This window comes from Polypterus senegalus, chromosome 17, assembly GCF_016835505.1.
Source record: "Polypterus senegalus isolate Bchr_013 chromosome 17, ASM1683550v1, whole genome shotgun sequence".
Taxonomy (NCBI): Eukaryota; Metazoa; Chordata; class Cladistia; order Polypteriformes; family Polypteridae; genus Polypterus; species Polypterus senegalus.
In genome coordinates, this window is record NC_053170.1 from 88,000,729 (window position 1) to 88,020,562 (window position 19,834).

A 19,834-nucleotide genomic window follows, 5' to 3' on the forward strand; every position below is an offset into this window, starting at 1 on the left:
AACGCCATAGAAATACAACAGGTATTTTTTTCGTAACTTTTATAAATATGTTTTAAATCTGTTTTCTCGTTTCTTTATTTTAATTGAAAAGCAAATTAGCAGTAGTGTAGCTAGAACAACTGGTGCTGATGGGACGACCTTCACGCAAACGAGAGTAAACCCACATCATAGGTGAACTCACGGGGCTACATTTATATATCGAATTTAAGTTAATTTAACTTAAGGTTATCATGGGTTTGCTGACATTACGGTGCCTTTTCTAGTTAGGTTCGCACAATTCCCTTAACTGTCACATTAACACAATTGATGTTGAAACAAAATATTAAATTGCGTCTACTTAACTCATTACTAGACTGTGACTGCCAGGTCAAAAATCTTCTTTCTTTTTAACGATTCTGTTGTGTATTGATACCATAGTGTTATGGTACTATGGTATATGTTTTACCATAATATTACCATATAATAGCAAAATATTTATGTTTACTGATCTAAAGTGCTTCTCTTAAAAAATAAAAATAAAAAAAATCCCCCCCTCGGGACAAATAAAGTTCTTTCTATCTATTATATAGTGCATTTCACATCTATCTACCTATATTTTTCTTTTGACAGATTCGTAATCAGTCTTGTGGATTGTTTTCTTAATACACCGAATTTAAGTTAATTTTACTCATAAATAAATAAATTAATACTCCAAAATGGTATTCCGGTTTCCGCGCTACACAATTGAATTAAGCTGATTTAACTTTTTTTTTTTTTAAGTTTTCCGTACTATATAGTTGCATAAAGTATGATATTTGGAAAACAAAACAAACAAAAAAAGCCCCCTTTTTGACAACATGTTCCCGTAGGACCCCCACGTATAGTTGCGTGAAAGAAAGTTACAAGACTTTCAGTAAATTGGTATTTTTATTTCTGAATGCTGTGGTGGGCTATGAGTGGTCCTAAGCTGATTTTTGATGCGCTGGCAAGTTTGTTGCCCACCCTTCATCAGAAAAACAACTTTGCTTCTTATGTAATTGGATAATTAATTATAAGATTACGCCAGAAGTGCGACCTCCCAGACTAAATATAGAAGAGTGCCATATTCTGTACTGTTCCGGTTGATAAAATGTAAAATGCTATTGAGTGGTAATTATATAGCAGAACTTTCTGGGTAGCTTTAAAGTAATTTAAATGAATTGGTTAGAAAATGGCTTTTTTACTCACTTTCGTGTGGGTTAATTAATTACATCATAAGTAAAATTTAGAAAACACAACATACAGTATATTTAAGTAGAATTTAATGTATTTAGGTGGAAAAACTTGACATAAAAGACGATATTTTTAGTGGAGAATAGAATAAAATTCCACCGCTTGCTTTATATTTATATAGGGTAATAACAAAAATTCCATTCAGAAAATATTTAGGAGTAAATGAAACAGCGCCCTGCCCAAGTGATCCACGATTAAAACGTAAAGAAATAAACCTACACTTAACCGCCTGTAGTAAAGTCAGTCCGCTTTAATTTGCGTACATCAAAACAACACTCAAAAATGAATCAACGGGATTGTTCGTTTTATTTATATAATTTAAGTTAACTTTATAGATTACATTAATCACGTTTAATGATATTACGTAGCTTTTTCTAGTTACTTTGACATAATTCTCGCCGCTGTCACGTTAACACGATTAAATCGCGTCGAAACAAAACCATTAAATGATTATCTTCTAAGCCTAGTCGGCCTTGGGTATTGCTGTTTTTACTCACCCATTTTAAGTTAATATTACTAACAATTAACACTTTTTTTTACATTCACTGCAAAGTATGCGTATTTTCATTATGCACCGTTACAATAAGTAACGAGCGCGTTATGTGTACCTGGCGATCCAATATTTGCATAAAGAGCCGCCCCTTTTGTTGCCTTGTGGTCCTCCACACCATTATAAGGTTCGAAAGAAAGTTAAAAGACTTCGAGAAAACTTTTTTCCGAATGCCGTTGGTTTGTGTGGTCGTGGAAGCTGATTTATGATACTTTTTTTTTTTCTTTTGCTACTCACCCATACATCACAAAAACTAATGTAACGGTTACACAAAAAATGCAGTCATCCAAAATAAATTGTACAAGTTTTCCAGATTCTTAATTGTCTAAGTTCATGTATAAATGACTATTTGAATATCAATTACTCCCAGTATATTCGGATAGCTCTAAAATAATCTTTTCCAATCAGAACTAACAAAAGTAAGTCAGTGTTGATTAATAAAAGCCAAATAACCGAGCGGTGTTTGACTTTAGCTTCTCTACCAGCAAATGAATTTTCTTCTGACATATAGCAGTCTGTATGTGTTAAATTAACACTATTGGTTTGAATAAAAATACATAGCTTTATTCATACAAGTTCATTGAGTGATTTGTTTCTTTGAGTGTAGCATGTCCACCTACTATAGATGCAATAATATTTCACTGATTAAATATATATAAAACTTTATTTGTATAGCACATTATTTCACATTGGGGGAAAAACTCTAGCAAAGGAAATAAGTAGAAATAAAACAAAATAACAAAAGCAGGTAAAATGATAACAAATAATTAAATATAACTACTAACAAGTCTTCCATCAATCAGATAAAAAATAAGAAGCATGTAAAATTTGTGTTTTTGTGTATAAAGCTGTGCTGCCTGCCTGATAGTCAATGTAAACCTCAGTGTTAATATTTGCAAGGCACCATGCAAGGCATAGTGTTTGTCTTTTTTGTATGCCATATGGTTTGGGATTTGTAAAAGGCAGTGTTAATGTATGTGATGTGCCATCTATAGGAATTAGTAATGTAATGCCTTTTACTGTGAATAATATTTGTGATGTGCCATCTGTTGGAATGACGAATGCAATGAATATGTCTCTGTTATATGCAGTCTGGCTCGGCATTCATAAAAGCAACGTTAATGTATGTGATGTGCTGTCTATTGGAATGACAAATGCAATGCATTGGTAGTTAAATAATATTTGTGATGTGCCATCTGTTGGAATGACAAATGCAATGAATATGTCTCTGTTATATGCAGTCTGGCTCGGCATTCATTAAAGCAACGTTAATGTATGTGATGTGCCCTGTGTTGGAATGGCCAATCCAATGCACATGCTTCTGTTATATGCCATTTGGTATGGGATTCATAAAAGCAGTGCTAATGTTTGAGTTGTGTCATCTGTTGGAATGACAGGGAAATAGCAGTCAGCGGAACAAGCAGTCAGACACACAGACCTGTATCCTTTTTCAAAGTTGATTGGCTTGGTTAAGTCTAAAAATTATCCAGTAGCCACTTATCAAGCTCATCCTTATTTACGCATAATAAGAATTATCATGAGAGCAGTTTTTATGTAGCAAATTTTCAAACAAAATATATACCTCAAAGCGCTTCACAAAAAATAAATATTAAACAAAAATTTAAATTTCAAAGATAAACAACAATCACACAAATAGATCAATAAAAAATGGAACGAATTAAGCGTAAATTAAATTACATTTTAACTCCAGTTTGTTCTTAAGTCTGTAACACAAACAATGGGGAAGAAGTTAGAGTCCAACTTGATAACATAGGCTGTGGCCAGATAGCCAAGGAGAAGCCAAGAGGAAAAACTTTGTCTCATGGAATGTTGGAGATTCCAAGGTCAAAAGACCACTCAGCCAGTGTAACCCCCCACCACAGGATACGGGGAAAGAGCAAACAAGTGCTAAAGAAGTTATTAGATTTCGAGCCTTTAGTTGTTGTGAGGAGAGAAGTGCCTTGCCTTGGTGTTTCGGGGCTAAGTCGCTATATAAAGCTTGCACTACGCCTTTGATTCCCACCCTGTTTCCTGAGCCCCTCAATAAAATCAGTAGGAATTGCTGTGCTCCAGGCAGAACAGTCATTAACAAAGGAAAAAAAAAAATCAATAATTAGGATTGTTTAAGAAGTTATACTCTATTAGAAATAGCAAAAATTAAAAAGTATAGATCATGGAATGTTAATTGGAACTTGAACTTGTAAAATTGACACAGAAGTTTAAAGCAAACATTTTAGCCAAATGCCAATACGACCCCAATCTGTAGTCCAAGTGCAAAGCTTTTTTTGTTTTTGAAAAAAAATCAGAATTACACTTACAAACTGCAAATGATAATAATATAATTACATTTTCTATAGCACTTTTCTAAGCTACTCCCAGTGCTTTACATAGACAGAGGGGAGCCACTTCAACCACCACCAATATGTAGCACCCACCTGGGTCCTGTGACAGCAGCCAGTATGGCGCCAGTATGCTTGCCACACATGAGCTATTAGGTAGTAAAACAGTGAGAGAGAGTCAGTTAGTGACAGGGGATGATTAGGGGGCAGTACGGGTAAACACTCTACTCTTTCAATTGACCACAGAGAGTCGGGACCTCGGGTTTACATCTCATCCAAAGGGCAGTGCCAGTTTTACAGCACATTCTCACTGTCACTGAACTGCTGCATTGGGATCCACACACATACCAAAGGGTAAGTAAGCGCCCCCTGCTGGCCTCACCAACACCTCTTACAGCAGCAACTCAAGCTTCTCCATTGTGAGCTTCAGCTGGATGACCGCTTCTGAAGCACAGCTGGTATGGCAGCTGGCATACAACAACATTTATTTATATAGCATATTTTCATACAAATAATGTAGCTCAAAGTGCTTTACATGATGAAGAAAGAGAAAAAAAAATAAAATAATGAGTTTTGTCTTATTTTAATTCCTATTTAACATAGAATAAAAGTAAGGTCCGATGGCCAGGGAGGACAGAAACAACAAGAAAAAAAAAAAAAACTCCAGACAGCTGGAGAGAAAAAATAAAATCTGCAGGGGTTCCAGGCCACAAAACTGCCCAGTCCCCTCTGGGCATTCTACCTAACATAAATGAAACAGTCCTCTTAGTATTTAGGGTTCTCTTGGAAGGACTTGATGATGACAGTCACTTGGACTTCTGGCTTTTATCCACCAAAGGAGGAAAATCACGGTGCTTTGATTAGGTGGTGGTGGCACAGATCACCACCACAGAAAACCGGGAAAAGAACAGAAGAGAGAGTAGTGGTTAGTATGGATTTTGGAGCCACCATGAATAATAATGATAATTACTTGAATATACAGAGCATCAGGATTAAACTAAAATGAAGTTATGAGAAAGCCATGTTAAAGTAATGAGTTTTTAGCAGTTTTTAAAGTGCTCCACCGTATCGGCCTGGCGAATTCCTATTGGCAGGCTATTCCAGATTTTAGGTGCATAGCAGCAGAAGTTTTGCTCTTGGAATTCTAAGCAGACACTCATTAGAAGATTTAAGGTTACAATTTGGAATATAAGGTGTCAGACACACCGATATATAAGATGGAGTGAGATGATTGAAGGCTTTGTAAACCATAAGCAGTATTTTAAAGTCAATTCTGAATGACACAGGTAACCAGTGTAGTGACATCAAAACTGGAGAAATGTGCTCGGATTTTTTTTTCCTAGTTCGGATTCTAGCAGCTCCATTCTGCACTCGTTGCAAACAATGTATGTCTTTTTTGGGTGGTCCTGAGAGGAGTGCATTACAGTAATCTGTACAAAGACAACTTGCCCATAGAGGTTCCTTCATTGTGATTCATCCATCTTCCAAACCCACTTATCCAGATCAGGTCCATGGGCAACTAGCGCCTATCCTAGCATGGCAGGAACAATCTCTGGACTGGACACCAGTCCATCACAGGGTGAACGGACACAAGCACACACGGGGCCAGGTGAGCATGACTAGCATGCCTTTGGACTGTGAGGAGACCTGCATAGACATTGGGGAGGATACGTGAACCAGGGGGACTCAAAGCCCAATGTGTCCTTGTGATGAGGCAACATTGCAGTTGTTGTTATCACACTGTTTTGAAGATTTTGTACATTTTGAAGCTTCAGAAATTTGTGGTTTATTTAGAGCCATTTGATTTTTTTTCCATGTATTTGAACAGCAGACTTTGAGGACTTCCAGTCTCTTGTCATGTTAACATATTTTTAAATTGTAAGCTTATGTTTGTCAGTTTTGCATTTTAACAATATAGTTGTTATTAGTGATGGCTATCAGTCGGACTATTCATTACCAGAACATCCTGAAGTTTATCTGAGCCAAATAAAATTCTTTTCTAAGGAGATGAATTATTGTTGTAAGTACAGTAAGTCAATCCATCACTTACTCTATTGGTTATTTTGCTTCTACATGAACACAATGATGGAAAAAAACAAAAGAAGCATATTTAAGGATCTGCATCATCTCGTAAGAAATTCATTAGAAGAAGCTTTAGCAGGTCATGAAGTTCCTAAACACTCTCAAGTGGCACAGAACTGCCCCTCCAGATGCTGCTCTGTGTACTTCATCTTGAAGTTGCTGCAGTTCTCTTTATAGTGAACACTATGTTTCATTACAATAGCATCACGGTGATAAGGGGGGCAGGCAATTTATCCCCAGTTCGGTTCCCGTGTTTGGCAGTTGTGAGCTCATTGGCTATTTTATTAGGTACACCTTGTTGAACCCCTTTCTGCCTTCAGAACTGCCGTAATTATTCATGGCGTCGATTCAACAAGGTGCTGGAAACATTCCTCAGGGATTTTGTTTCATAATGACATGATAGCATCATGCAGTTGCTGCAGAATTGTCAGCTGGACATCCACGATGTGAATCTCCCGTTCCACACATCCCAAAGGTGCTCTACTGGAGTGAGATCTGGTGACTGTGGAGGCCATTTGAGTCCAGTGAACTCATCATCATGTTCAAGAAACCAGTTTGAGATGATCTGAGCTTTGTGACATGGTGGGTTATCCTGCTGGAAGGAGCCATCAGAAGATGAGTACACTGCGGTCTTAATGGTCAGCAGCAATACTCCGGTAGTCTGTGGCATTTAAACAATGCTCAGTTGGTACTAAGGGGCCCAAAGTGTGCCAAGAAAATATCCTCCATGCCATTACACCTCCACCAGCAGCCTGAACCATTGAAATAAGGCAAGTTGGATCCATGCTGTCATGGTGATGACTCCAAATTCTGATCCTACCATCTGAATGTTGCAGCAGAAATTGAGACTCATCAGACCAGACAAAGTTTTTCCAATCTTCTATTGTCCAATTTTGGTGAGCCCGTGTAAATTGTCACCTCAGTTTCTTGTTCTTAGCTGACAGGACTGGCACCCGCTGTTGTCTCCTGCTGCTGTAGCCTATCTGCTTCAATGTTCGACGTGTTGTATGTTCAGAGATGTTCTTCTGCGCACCTCAGTTGTAACAAGTGGTTATTTGAGTTACTGTTGCCTTTCTATCTATTCGAACCAATCTGGCCATTCTCCTCTGGCATCAACAAGGCATTTTTCACCTAGAGAACTGCCACTCACTGGATATTTTTCCAATTCTCTGTAAACCCTAGAGATGTTTGTGCATGAAAATCCCAGTAGATCAGCAGTTTGTGAAATACTTAGACCAGTCCGTGTGGCACCAACAACCATTCTTTGTTTACAGTCACTTCAATCACCTTTCTTCTCCATTCTGATGCTTGGTTTGAACTTCAGCAGGACGTTTTGACAAAGACTACATGCCAAAATACATAGAGTTGCTGCCATGTGATTGGCTCATTGGATATTTGAGTTAACAAGAAGTCGAACAGATGTACTTAATAAAGTGGTCGGTGGGTGTATCTTTCCCCATTGTTCCTTTTTGGAAAACCAGTTCCATTCACAGTTCAATGTTGTGATCCTGCCAGTCATGTTCTCATTTGGGGCGGATGAGCATCTTATCTAGGAAGTGTTCCTACCTCATAGCTATTATTTCTGGGACCACCTCATATTAACATTTGGTGATAAGTAATAGAAGAATAGAAAAGGTTACTCTTCTTGTTCCAAAACAAATGTAAAATGTAACATTGCTGAGACAAGTTACCCCGTTCGGTGAGATGTTCCATTTCAGGTGGACATTACAATATAAAACCTTTTCCTTTTCACCATAAAGCATTATCATTCCAGCATAATGAAGTGAGTCTTCATCTTGTAAATGAGAATCTTCTACTCCTAAAAAACAATGAAAGATAAAGCCATTGAGTTTGACGTTACTGGAAGTGCCTGACTAACATCTCTATCCTCCTTTAAAAGGACTTCAGAGGTGGCAAAAAACTAAAAAAAGACAGCAATAAACTCTCAGAAGGTAAAGGAAATGACGGATAGAAAGGACAAGACAGAGTGGGCACAGCTGATGAAGTGACTTATTATTCCAACAAGACATTCCTGATTTTGCACACCATTTTTCAACATCCTGCAGAGTGAGCATCTTAATGCAGTACACATGCTTGGGGTCTTCAAGTAAAGACCGCGGGGCAAAGTACATTGTGACTACCACAGGGAAAATACTGGAAAACGAGAGCAAAGATGAGTCCGGCTGCAGACTGAAGCAAAAGGGTGACAAGGCCGAGGCCTGATGAGCGGTGCAATGCAATCACATCACTGTATTAGGCTTGTTGGATTTGGTTTAGTGAGGAGATATCAGCTTGTAGGAAAAAGCTTCGTAATGTGCTTACTTTCACATTACTGTTCATGTAGATTACCTCAGTAAAATACAGTATATAAACACAAGCACACGTGTGTGTGTGTGTGTGTAAAATTATATAATATATATATAATAGATAGATATACTAACAAAATACCCGCGCTTCACAGCGGCGAAGTACTGCCTTAAAATTTTTATTAAGAAGAAAATTAAACCTTTTTAAACTGAGGGAAAATATACCAATAATTATTTGTTAAGGATCTCTATACCACATTGTCAGTTCGGCCCTCTGGTTGTAATATGACCAAGCTGTGCGCTGAGCTTACTCTTGAGCATGTAACGTACAGTTGGCCATGTGAACAGTAATCTTGTCTCAAATCTCACAGCTTGGATTGCTGCTGTCATAATCGGTTTGAGTTTCATGGTTTGTTTCAATTACGACAGTATTTGTAGGACTTGTTGTGTTGAAGTGACATCCAGCATCTGTCAAGCGCTGTAAGCATACAACCGGTTTCATCGATAACTTCACATCCAGCTTTTGAGAGTTTAAACATTCATAAACATCAAAGTGTCCACTACTGAAATCGTCACCTGTGAATCTAAGATGTTTAAGAGGCATTGGCGGTTGTCAAAAGGTGTAAAATATTTGGCCATTTTGGTACACTTGAAAGTGACAACCGAACAATTCAGCGGCAGCCATCAACTCACATGCAGAACCATAGGTGAAGGGCTTAAGCATTTCACTCTTATAGTGCTCCTGTGTAGTATAATTATCTCCTGTACCTTCATCAGACCCCACCTTGAACCCGTCCCAGTCATTCAATACATAAGACACAATGTTCCTCCAGATATCAAGAGTGAGCCTGATATGGCCGTGCAATATGTAACAAAGAGAATGGAAAAGGTAGGTGCCATCTCCGGGCATGGAAACCACTCGGTAAGTGACAGTTCTTTGATCGATGGTGATCACCTCGATAGACATGTTAATGGGGGTACGGTTGGAATGATAAAGGAAATGTGTACCTGAACAATGTAAAGTAAGTGTAAAATACCTACACAATAACTATAATTGTAATAAACAAACAATAAAACAGTGGAGAAGCCTTGGATTAAACAAAAAGGCTGTAGTTATCAGTAGGGAGACGTGAATCCCGTGGCGAAGCAAGGAAGGGAATGTAGAGACCGGAGCGACGGACGGCCTTATATGGGCAGGCAGCAAACAACATGGGAGGCGTTGGGATGGGGGAACCCAACGCCGCCTTACACAGCAACCGAGCTGCAGGCTATGGACGTATATATGTACATAAGTAGGATTGAATTAGCGTTGGGAACCTGTGTACCAGATTTCTTGAAGATGGGCTCATAAGTAACAAAGACTGTTGAAAAGTTCAATATGGTGGCAGACAGTGGCATCATACCACCGAAATAAGTACGTACATTGGTTTCGGTTAGCTCAGGGAAGCTGCCTAATTTCGAAAAGATGGGGCCATAAATAAGAAAGTTCAACATGGCGTACGTTGTTGACCGTTATGACCATTATGTGTAGAATTTCGAAATGAAACCGGCTAAACTTTTGTAAGTAAGCTGTAAGGAATGGGCCTGCCAAATTTCAGCCTTCTACATCCACGGGAAGTTGGAGAATTAGTGACGTTGGTAAGTTCAATATGACGGCTGACAGTGGCGTCATACTACTGAAATAAGTACGTACATCGGTTTTGGTTAGCGCAGGGAAGCCACCTACCAAATTTCGTGAAGATGGGGCCAGCCTTCTACCTACACAGGAAGTTTGAAAATTGGTGACGTTGGAAAGTTCAATATGGCGGCCGACGGTTAGCGCAGGGAAGCCGCCTACCAAATTTCGTGAAGATGGGGCCATAAATAAGAAAGTTCAACATGCTAGACGTTGTCGACCGTTATAGACCGTTATGACCGTTACCTGTAGAATTTCGAAATGAAACCTGCTTAACTTTTGTAAGTATGCTGTAAGGAATAAGCCTGCCAAATTTCAGCTTTCTACCTACATGGGAAGTTGGACAATTAGTAGTGAGTGAGTGAGTCAGTGAGGGCTTTGCCTTTTATTATTTTATATATATATATATATATATATATATATATATATATATATATATATATATATATATATATATATATATATATATATATATATATATATATATATATATATATATAGTGGCCACTAGGGGGCACTCTGAACCCCAAACATCAGACACAACTCAACCAAATACAGATTCAAGATTCAATAAAAAGTTCTTAATTTTATAATAAACCCCTTCAGAGGGCTGAAACTGGACCAGCACCAATTAATATTCAAAATCGCAGCTCTTTCTCCATGTACTTGTCCTCTGCAAGTGTTGTCCACTGCTTCTTGACTTTGACTCCCTGATACAGAGGACGTGGTGTCTTCTTTACTGCCAGTCCTGGGAGTAATTCCAGTGCCACAGCATTGCACATCAGAAGCACTTCCAGGCCTGGCAAAAGCCCCCCTAAACAGTTGGTAGTATTCTACCTACAGCTCCCCCAGGTGGCACTCAAGTACCCCAAGAAGACTGTCCATCAGGACTGCAGATCCCAATATGACCTATGGGTGAACAAATGGGAGTTCCATCCGCGCAATGGTGCCACCCTGTGTATTGGGGAATACAGTGCATTCGGAAAGTATTCACAGCGCGTCACTTTTTCCACATTTTGTTATGTTACAGCCTTATTTCAAAATAGATTAAATTCATTTTTTTCCTCAGAATTCTACACACAACACCCCATAATGACAATGTGAAAAAGGTTTACTTGAGATTTTTATAAATTTGTTAAAAAAACTGAGAAATCCCATGTACGTAAGTATTCACAGCTTTTGCTCAATACTTTGTCGATGCACCTTTGGCAGCAATTACAGCCTCAAGTCTTTTTGAATATGATGCCACAAGCTTGGCACACCTATCCTTGGCCAGTTTCGCCCATTCCTCTTTGCAGCTCCTCTCAAGCTTCATCAGGTTGGATGGGAAGCATCGGTGCACAGCCATTTTAAGATCTCGCCAGAGATGTTCAGTCTGATTTAAGTCTGGGCTCTGGCTGGGCCACTCAAGGACATTCACAGAGTTGTCCTGAAGCCACTCCTTTGATATCTTGGCTGTGTACTTAGGGTCGTTATCCTGCTAAAAGATGAACCGTCGCCCCAGTATGAGGTCAAGAGCGCTCTGGAGCAGGTTTTCATCCAGGATGTCTCTGTACATTGCTGCAGTCATCTTTCCCTTTATCCTGACTAGTCTCCCAGTTCCTGCCGCTGAAAAACATCCCACAGCATGATGCTGCCATCATCATGCTTCACTGTAGGGATGGTATTGGCCTGGTGATGAGCGGTGCCTGGTTTCCTCCAAACGTGCCGCCTGGCATTCACACCAAAGAGTTCAATCTTTGTCTCCTCAGACCAGAGAATTTTGTTTCTCATGGTCTGAGAGTCCTTCAGGTGCCTTTTGGCAAACTTCAGGCGGGCTACAATGTGCCTTTTACTAAGGAGTGGCTTCCGACTGGCCACTGTACCATACAGGCCTGATTGGTGGATTGCTGCAGAGATGGTTGTCCTTCTGGAAGGTTCTCCTCTCTCCACTGAGGACCTCTGGAGCTCTGACAGAGTGACCATCGGGTTCTTGGTCACCTCCCTGACTAAGGCATTTCTTCCCCCAATTGCTCAGTTTAGACTGCTCTAGGAAGTCCAATTAACTGAATTTACCACAGGGACTCCAGTTAAGCTGCAGAAACATCTCAAGGATGATCAGGGGAAACAGGATGCACCTGAGCTCAGTTTTGAGCTTCATGGCAAAGGCTGTGAATACTTATGTACATGTGCTTTCTCAATTTTTTTATTTTTAATAAATTTGCGAAAACCTCAAGTAAACTTTTTTCATGTTGTCATTATGGGGTGTTGTGTGTAGAATTCTGAGGAAAAAATGAATTTAATCCATTTTGGAATAAGGCTTTAACATAACAAAATGTGGAAAAAGTGATGCGCTGTATGTGAGCCCTGGAAGCTGTCTTCCTCTATCCTTTCATTATAGCCTATCAGCAGGGATAAGATGCCAGCAGACAATCTGACCAGGATGCTTGTCCATCCACATCCTTCCATTATGGGATACTGTCCATTCAAGGAAGCACTATCCATCTCTGTTGGGATACCGGTCCCTCCATTATGGCCTTCACAATAGAAAGGTGGTCCAAATAAAAAAAAAAAAAGGTTCAGGTTCTCCACAGGGCTAGTTTTATTCTGAATCCTATGGTTTTTTTTTAATAAACACACAAAATTTCAATAAAAATAAACCGCATTTTGAGGTCACTCGGTTTGGTAGTTTTTGTGTCATCTGAACTGAACAGCGCACAGCTGTTCCAAACTTGCAGGTCCAGACCATTAGCTCTGTTGTTTACGAAGCTGGAAAATTCTCCTGATTGTTGGCGACCAGTCGACGTATAGACTGTTCCTGTTCCTCATCCTTTGTCCGTTTATCATTGTACGTTTCCATGAGACTTATTCCTCTTTGTCTACCATCATGCGTGCCGACAGTTCACAAAATTCAATGAAGATTGGATCATCTGTCCACTACTCTGGTAGTTTCTTGAGAAAACCTTTGTTTCAAAAAGAGCTAAAATAGAAACTCCTACTTACCGCTAGAATGTTCTGGAAACTTCCACTTAGTACTAGAATGTTCTGGAACCTCCTGCTTAATACAAGAATGTTGTGGAAACTTCTAGTTAATAATAGAATGTACTAGAGACTCCTATGTAATACTACAATGTTCTGATTACATGTAAAATGTTCTAGAAACCCCTACTTAATACTAGAATATTCTGAAAACTTCCACTTACTACTAGAATGTTCTAGAAATATCTACTTAGCACTAGAATGTTCTAGTTGCTACTAAAATGTTTTGGAACCCCCTACTTAATACTAGAATGTCATGGAAACTTCCAGGTAATGCTAGAATATCCCCGAAACTCCTACTTAATACTAGAATGTACTGGAGACTCCTATGTAATACTACAATGTCCTGATTACATGTAAAATATTCTAGAAACTCCTACTTAACACTGAATGTTCTTATTACTACTAAAACATTCTGGAAACTTCTACTTAAAACTAGAATGTCATGGAAACTTCCAGGTAATGCTAGAATATCCCCGAAACTCCTACTTAATACTAGAATGTACTGGAGACTCCTATGTAATACTACAACGTCCTGATTACATGTAAAATATTCTAGAAACTCCTACTTAACACTGAATGTTCTTATTACTACTAAAACATTCTGGAAACTTCTACTTAAAACTAGAATGTCATGGAAACTTCCACTTTAATGCTATAACATTCAGGTTACTACTAAAATGTTCTGGGAGCACCTGCTTCTGTTCTGCTTCTTGTTCTGGAAACTTCCACTTATTACTAGAATGTCCTGGGAACTTCCACTTATTACTAGAATGTTCTGGGAACTTCCACTTATTACTAGAATGTTCTGGAACTCCTACTTAACACCAGAATGTTCTGGAAACTTCCACTTACTACTAGAATGTCCTGGAGACCCCCACATAATACCAGAATGTTATGATTTAAAATGTTCTGGAAACTGCTACTTAATACTAGAATGTTCTGCGGGCTCCACCATAGTACTAGAATGTTCTTTGTTTCTTTCTTTTTTTGTTCACTGATCCTTTAGCCAATTAAGAAGTCCAGACAAGAGTACGTACGTAGTAACAATACACATGAAGTGTTCAGAATGGTGCAACCTCTAAATGTTTTTACATTCAGGCTGAAATGTAACAGGTAAGCAATGGACAAAAATGAGCCAAGTGGAGAAATGATTCTACAACCATCAACTCCATACATTGGTTTGTGGACCACCCTATATGAAGAATGGCATATATATATATATATATATATATATATATATTCATATATATATATATATATATATATATATATATATATATATATATATATATATATATTCATATATATATATATATATATATATATATATATATATATATATATATATATATATATATATATATATATATATATATATATATATATATATATATATATATATATATATATATATATATATATATATATATATTATATATATATATATATATATATATATATATATATATATATATGAATATATATATATATATATATATATATATATATATATATATATATATATATATATATATATATATATATATATATGAATATGTGGTAGATGGGTTGTCACATGTGTGGACTACAACAAAATTGCTCTTTGCATGTCTGACCACCATGCAACACACTGCTACCCTCCAGCACCATAATAAATAAGGGATATTAAAATATATCTTCACTTAATTGAATAGAGAACTCAAATCAGCTCAGCTGATGTCTTCCTTACCCTGTTTCTCCTGAGAATTCTTTCAGGTGCCAATGTGGCCAGATTGGTGCCATCAGCTGATAGGAGGTTGCTTGTCTTAAACGTTCTTCTATATATTACATGGTGTTTGGCCTTTTGCCGAACATTTCTTTAACTATGTTGCATTGTGAAATGTTTACAGCACTCTGTGCCTCCTCCATTATACTTGACTCTAATGATTGAACAAGCCGGGCGTCTTAAGTGATGTCAGTGCAAGCTGCAACGTGGAAGGGAAAGGGAGACAAGAACCGTCACAAAACTCCGTTCGTACTAGATTGTGGGAAAATAAATGTGCTCCAGCTGGTAAAATAACATATGGTGTGTATTATGTTTTCACAATTGTTAGGAGAAATAGGAAGTAATTACTGCAATTGAAGAGAAAGGAAGGCAAGCTGGCCATTCCTGCCATTGGACTTTCCTGATTTCCTACACACAAGTTAACTAGAGAGCAGCAGCCAGCTGAGATTTTGGTATAGCAGCAATTCTTTCTTTTATATAGCGCCTTTCATAATGGATCGAAGATTTTAGATGGTTATGTTTTCACTTTTGGCAGTTGGACAAAGGGGTTAGTGCTGATGGCATGTAGCTCGACTCACCTGAGCTCAGTTCCCTGGCATTAGCTGTCTGTGTCTCCCTGATACTATGGTTTCCATCTACATCCCAAAGACACACTTAGATTGAATGAAAACACTAAATTAGCTGAGTCTGAGTGTACGTGTGAGGCAGTGTGTCCCGTCATGCACTGGTGCCCTGTTCAGGGTTGGTTTCTAGCTTGTGCCCAGCAGGTCTGTGATAAGCTTTGGGTGCCCCCTTACCTTGTAGTGCATAAAAGCAGCTTCACCATACAAGTGGATGAAGAACAGTAGGCCATGAGGTGTTTCTGATTCTCAGATCTTTTGTCTACAAAATCAAAATACAAATGCAGTCTTAGCAGTTAATTTCCCGAGTTGACAGTCTTTGCATTTCTAGATTTGTGTTTGATATTCATAATAGAGAAAGGTGAGAGGAAGGCAGTGGCTTTGTGTGGTGTGGTTTGCCTTCATTATTCAGGTTTTGTTAGCTTTCCTAGAATGCATCGTACTGTGTGATTGGCTCTTTGACTCATAGAAAACAGATTCCATCATTACTTTCTAACTTGGATTCTGCTCTACTATAGTTTTAATTATGTGTCATCTTTTTCCAAAGCCATCTTGTTTTCCATGCACGTCACCATCTCGAGAAGTGGAATGTCGCATTGTTGCCATGCAGCCTCACCTGGGGGTCCCATTTATAAAACTTTTCGTGGATTCAAGTAAGAAAGAAATGCAAAGGCCAGAAAACAGGAAAATACGCCAGAAATAAGTCATTTTATAAAATCTGATGTTATTGACATATAGCATTCTAATTCTTATGTTGGTTTAACATTTTCAGTTGAATTTAATACCATCTTCTGACTTGATAATCACAGTCGCATTATGGAGGCCTGTCGGTATAAAGGAGCTCCCCTTGTGTTTCTCGACGCACTTCTGCTGAATGATTAATTTGCTGAAGGTCCCCAGTGTTGGTGTGTCAGAGAGATGATGTGTGGCATGCATTGTTCATAATGGCACTCAGTTTTGTTTTTATTCTCTCCTTAATTACTCACCCAGCCCAGGATGTCCTGAGTGCCTAGCCTGCCCTTTTAATTAGTTTGTTGATTCAGTGGGCCTTTCTTGATGTGATGTTACCAGTCCAGCACACTATAGTGTAGAACGTCTCACTGGCCACCACAGAGTTATAAAAGATGTTAAAGATACAGCTAGACAACTAGACTTGTCATGTGAACACTCAATGGGAGTTCCGAAAATTAAAGTACAGTGGAACATCGTTTTGCGAGCATAATTCATTCCGGAAACGTGCTCGCAGTCCAAAGCACTCGTATATCAAAGTGAATTTCCCATAAGAAATAATAGAAACTCAGATGATTCGTTCCACAACCCAGAATTATTCATATAAAAATGATTAATACAAAATATAAAGTAAAAATACATGAAACAAATTAACCTGCACTTTACCTTTAAAAAGAATCATGGCTGGTGTGAGTGAGTTTCTAAACTCTTGTGGGATTCCACCCAATGGGACGACACACGAAGAATGTCCCAAAGCAATCGCAGTCTCCCAGTGCTGTAGCAGTTCGCCATATAAGCGTATCCAAAAGATCTCAGACATGCTGTAAGTGCCTGCTGTCGATGGGTGATACAAGGAACATTATAAAGATCCCGCTACAATAAATAACCGCGCTGTTGCTGTTTCAAGCTGAATAAAGCTGGTGTTGTTAAAGTACTGAGACTCAGCTTCGTGTTTTGGGGCGCAAGACGGGGACTCGCACATCACAGTACCCACGTGTGCACGCGCACACACACCTACACAGTCGCAATGCTGTAGTAAACAGTATACTCTCGTACGGATGTTGACTATATGAGAGAGGCACGCAGACTCAGACGGAGAATAGGAGACGATTGCCCGAGAGAGAGAGACACACGCACAAGCGAGATAAGGAGAGAGAGAAAGAGAGAGAAGTGAGCGAGAGAGAGAGAGAGAGACGTGTGCGCGAGTAAGAGAGATAAGGAGAGAGAGAGACACGTGCGCGAGTAAGAGAGATAAGGAGAGAGAGAGAGAGACGCGTGCTCGAGCGAGAGAGAGAAGAACCATCAGCTCAGTTGTGATCACATGACGCTCAGCAGACAAAGTGTATCCATACTACTCGTATTGCAAGACATCACTCGTTTATCAAGTCAAAATTTATTAAAAAATGTAGCTTGTCTTGCAAAACACTCGTAAACCAAGTTACTCGCAAACCGAGGCTCCACTGTATTTCTTTATGAGAAGGAGTCATAGTGGACTCATCACTATCAACTGCCAGATGGTGTTCAGAAGCCAATAAAAAGGCTTACAGAATGTCAGGTTATATAGCGCCTTGATATGTGAAGTACAAGTCCAAGGAGGTTCTGCTCAAGCTTTATAACACACTGGTGAGGCCTCATCTGGAGTACTGTGTGCACTTTGGGTCTCCAGGCTTCAAGAAGGACATAACAGCACTGGAAATACTCCAAAGAAGAGTGACTAGGCTGATTGCAGGACTACAGGGGATGACTTATGAAGAAAGATTAAAAGAGCTGAGCCTTTACAGTTTAAGCAAAAGAAGATTAAAAGGAGACCTGACTGAAGTGTTTAAAATTAAGAAGGGAATTAGTCCAGTGGATCGAGACGGTGACTTTATAATGAGTTCTTCAAGATCACGAGGACACAGTTGTAAACATGATAAAGGTAAATTTCGCACAAACGTTAGGATGTTTTCCTTTACACAGAGAACCATAGCCACAGAATAAGTGACAAAGTAGTGTCGTAGACAGTAGGAATTTTTAAACTCGACTTGATGTTGTTTTGGACGAGTTAAGAGGATAGGACTCAAGAGCTTTGTTGGGCTTAATGGCCAACTCCAATCTAGATTGTTCTAATGTTCGCAGTTCTCTTAACAATACCAATAATAAATGATACTTGACACAAACAGTTGTTGAGAAGCTGGCTAAGTGACCCACCCTTGTGTTCATGTGTGCTGATTATGGGTATTTAAGACTGAAATCAGTAGTTGCTGTGTAGGTTTCCTATATTGATAAGACAAGTTATAACAAAAACCCTTAAATACACTGTAATGGATATAGCATGGACTCCCTTACCTTACCTGGCTGAAAGGACTAGGTGGCAAGTGGAAATAAAGAGTGGCAACCCAGGAGGTTGGCAGAAGATGCCAGTACGAAAGTGGGTATCCTGGCATCCCAAGGAGCAATACCTGACCAGGAAGCCAGTGTGATGGAAGAACAGGGGGAGACAGCCTGTCATGGCTACATGCTCCCCTGACACGTTAGGTGGTGGCATCCCTGGGTGATGCTACCTAGATGGACACCTGCAAGGCATGCTGGGAACTGTAGTCCAATGGGACAGTCTTGTCGGGTTTCGTGGGAGCTGCCATGGGGTGCTGCAGGGATCCATGCTCCCTACTTTGTGGGGCTTCTGCTTGACCAGAAAGTATTTCCAACTGGCTAGGCCCTGACACTGGAAGCACTCCCAGCGCTAAGATAAAAGAAACCGCTCAAGCTTATCCTGGTGAGTTGGAGTTGGGAGGAAGACGGACCAGGCTTGACTGGGAGGAGTGGAGAGAGGGCAAAGAAAGAAGGAGGAAAGAATACTTGAGTTAAACTTTGTAGTTTAACCCGGGACTTGTGTCTGTGTGGTTGTTTCAGGGGTCTGGGGTGCAGCAACACCCCCTAGTGGTCATAATACAAATTGAGACTGCCCGTAAAAGGTCTTTACGCAAGATCATGCCTGAGAGAGACTGACCTGAGGGGCAACCTACAATCCAGCAGCAACTTTGCAGGACCATTTAAAGATAACTGTTGTCAATATAAAGAAAGATATGTAATATAACTAAGCATCACAAAAGGCCGCCGATCATCAGTAGTAAACACAACAGAAAACTCTTAGCAGGGGGAGTCTTCAGACACTTACAGTATAGAAATAAATAAGTATAATTCAGCAGGGGTCTAATAAAAATGGACTTTACAGAATTATTTTATGAAGAACATGAAAGGGTGCTCAGCTGGAAACAGAAAAGCATTAAACACAGCCACCGCGCCACAAAATTCACAGCAAAAGAAAGATAATGACGCGAGCCCCCCCGTCCCAGTGTAGCCACGCAGCGGTAAATACATCTTAATCTTTTCGTCTGTGCGATTCCCAGCCACGTTTTTCAATAAAAGATGTCGGAATGCAAAACACTTTAATCTTACTGCTGAAATGCACACACAGGCACTTTTTATTTTAATGACTTACAGAGCCTCTTTTGTG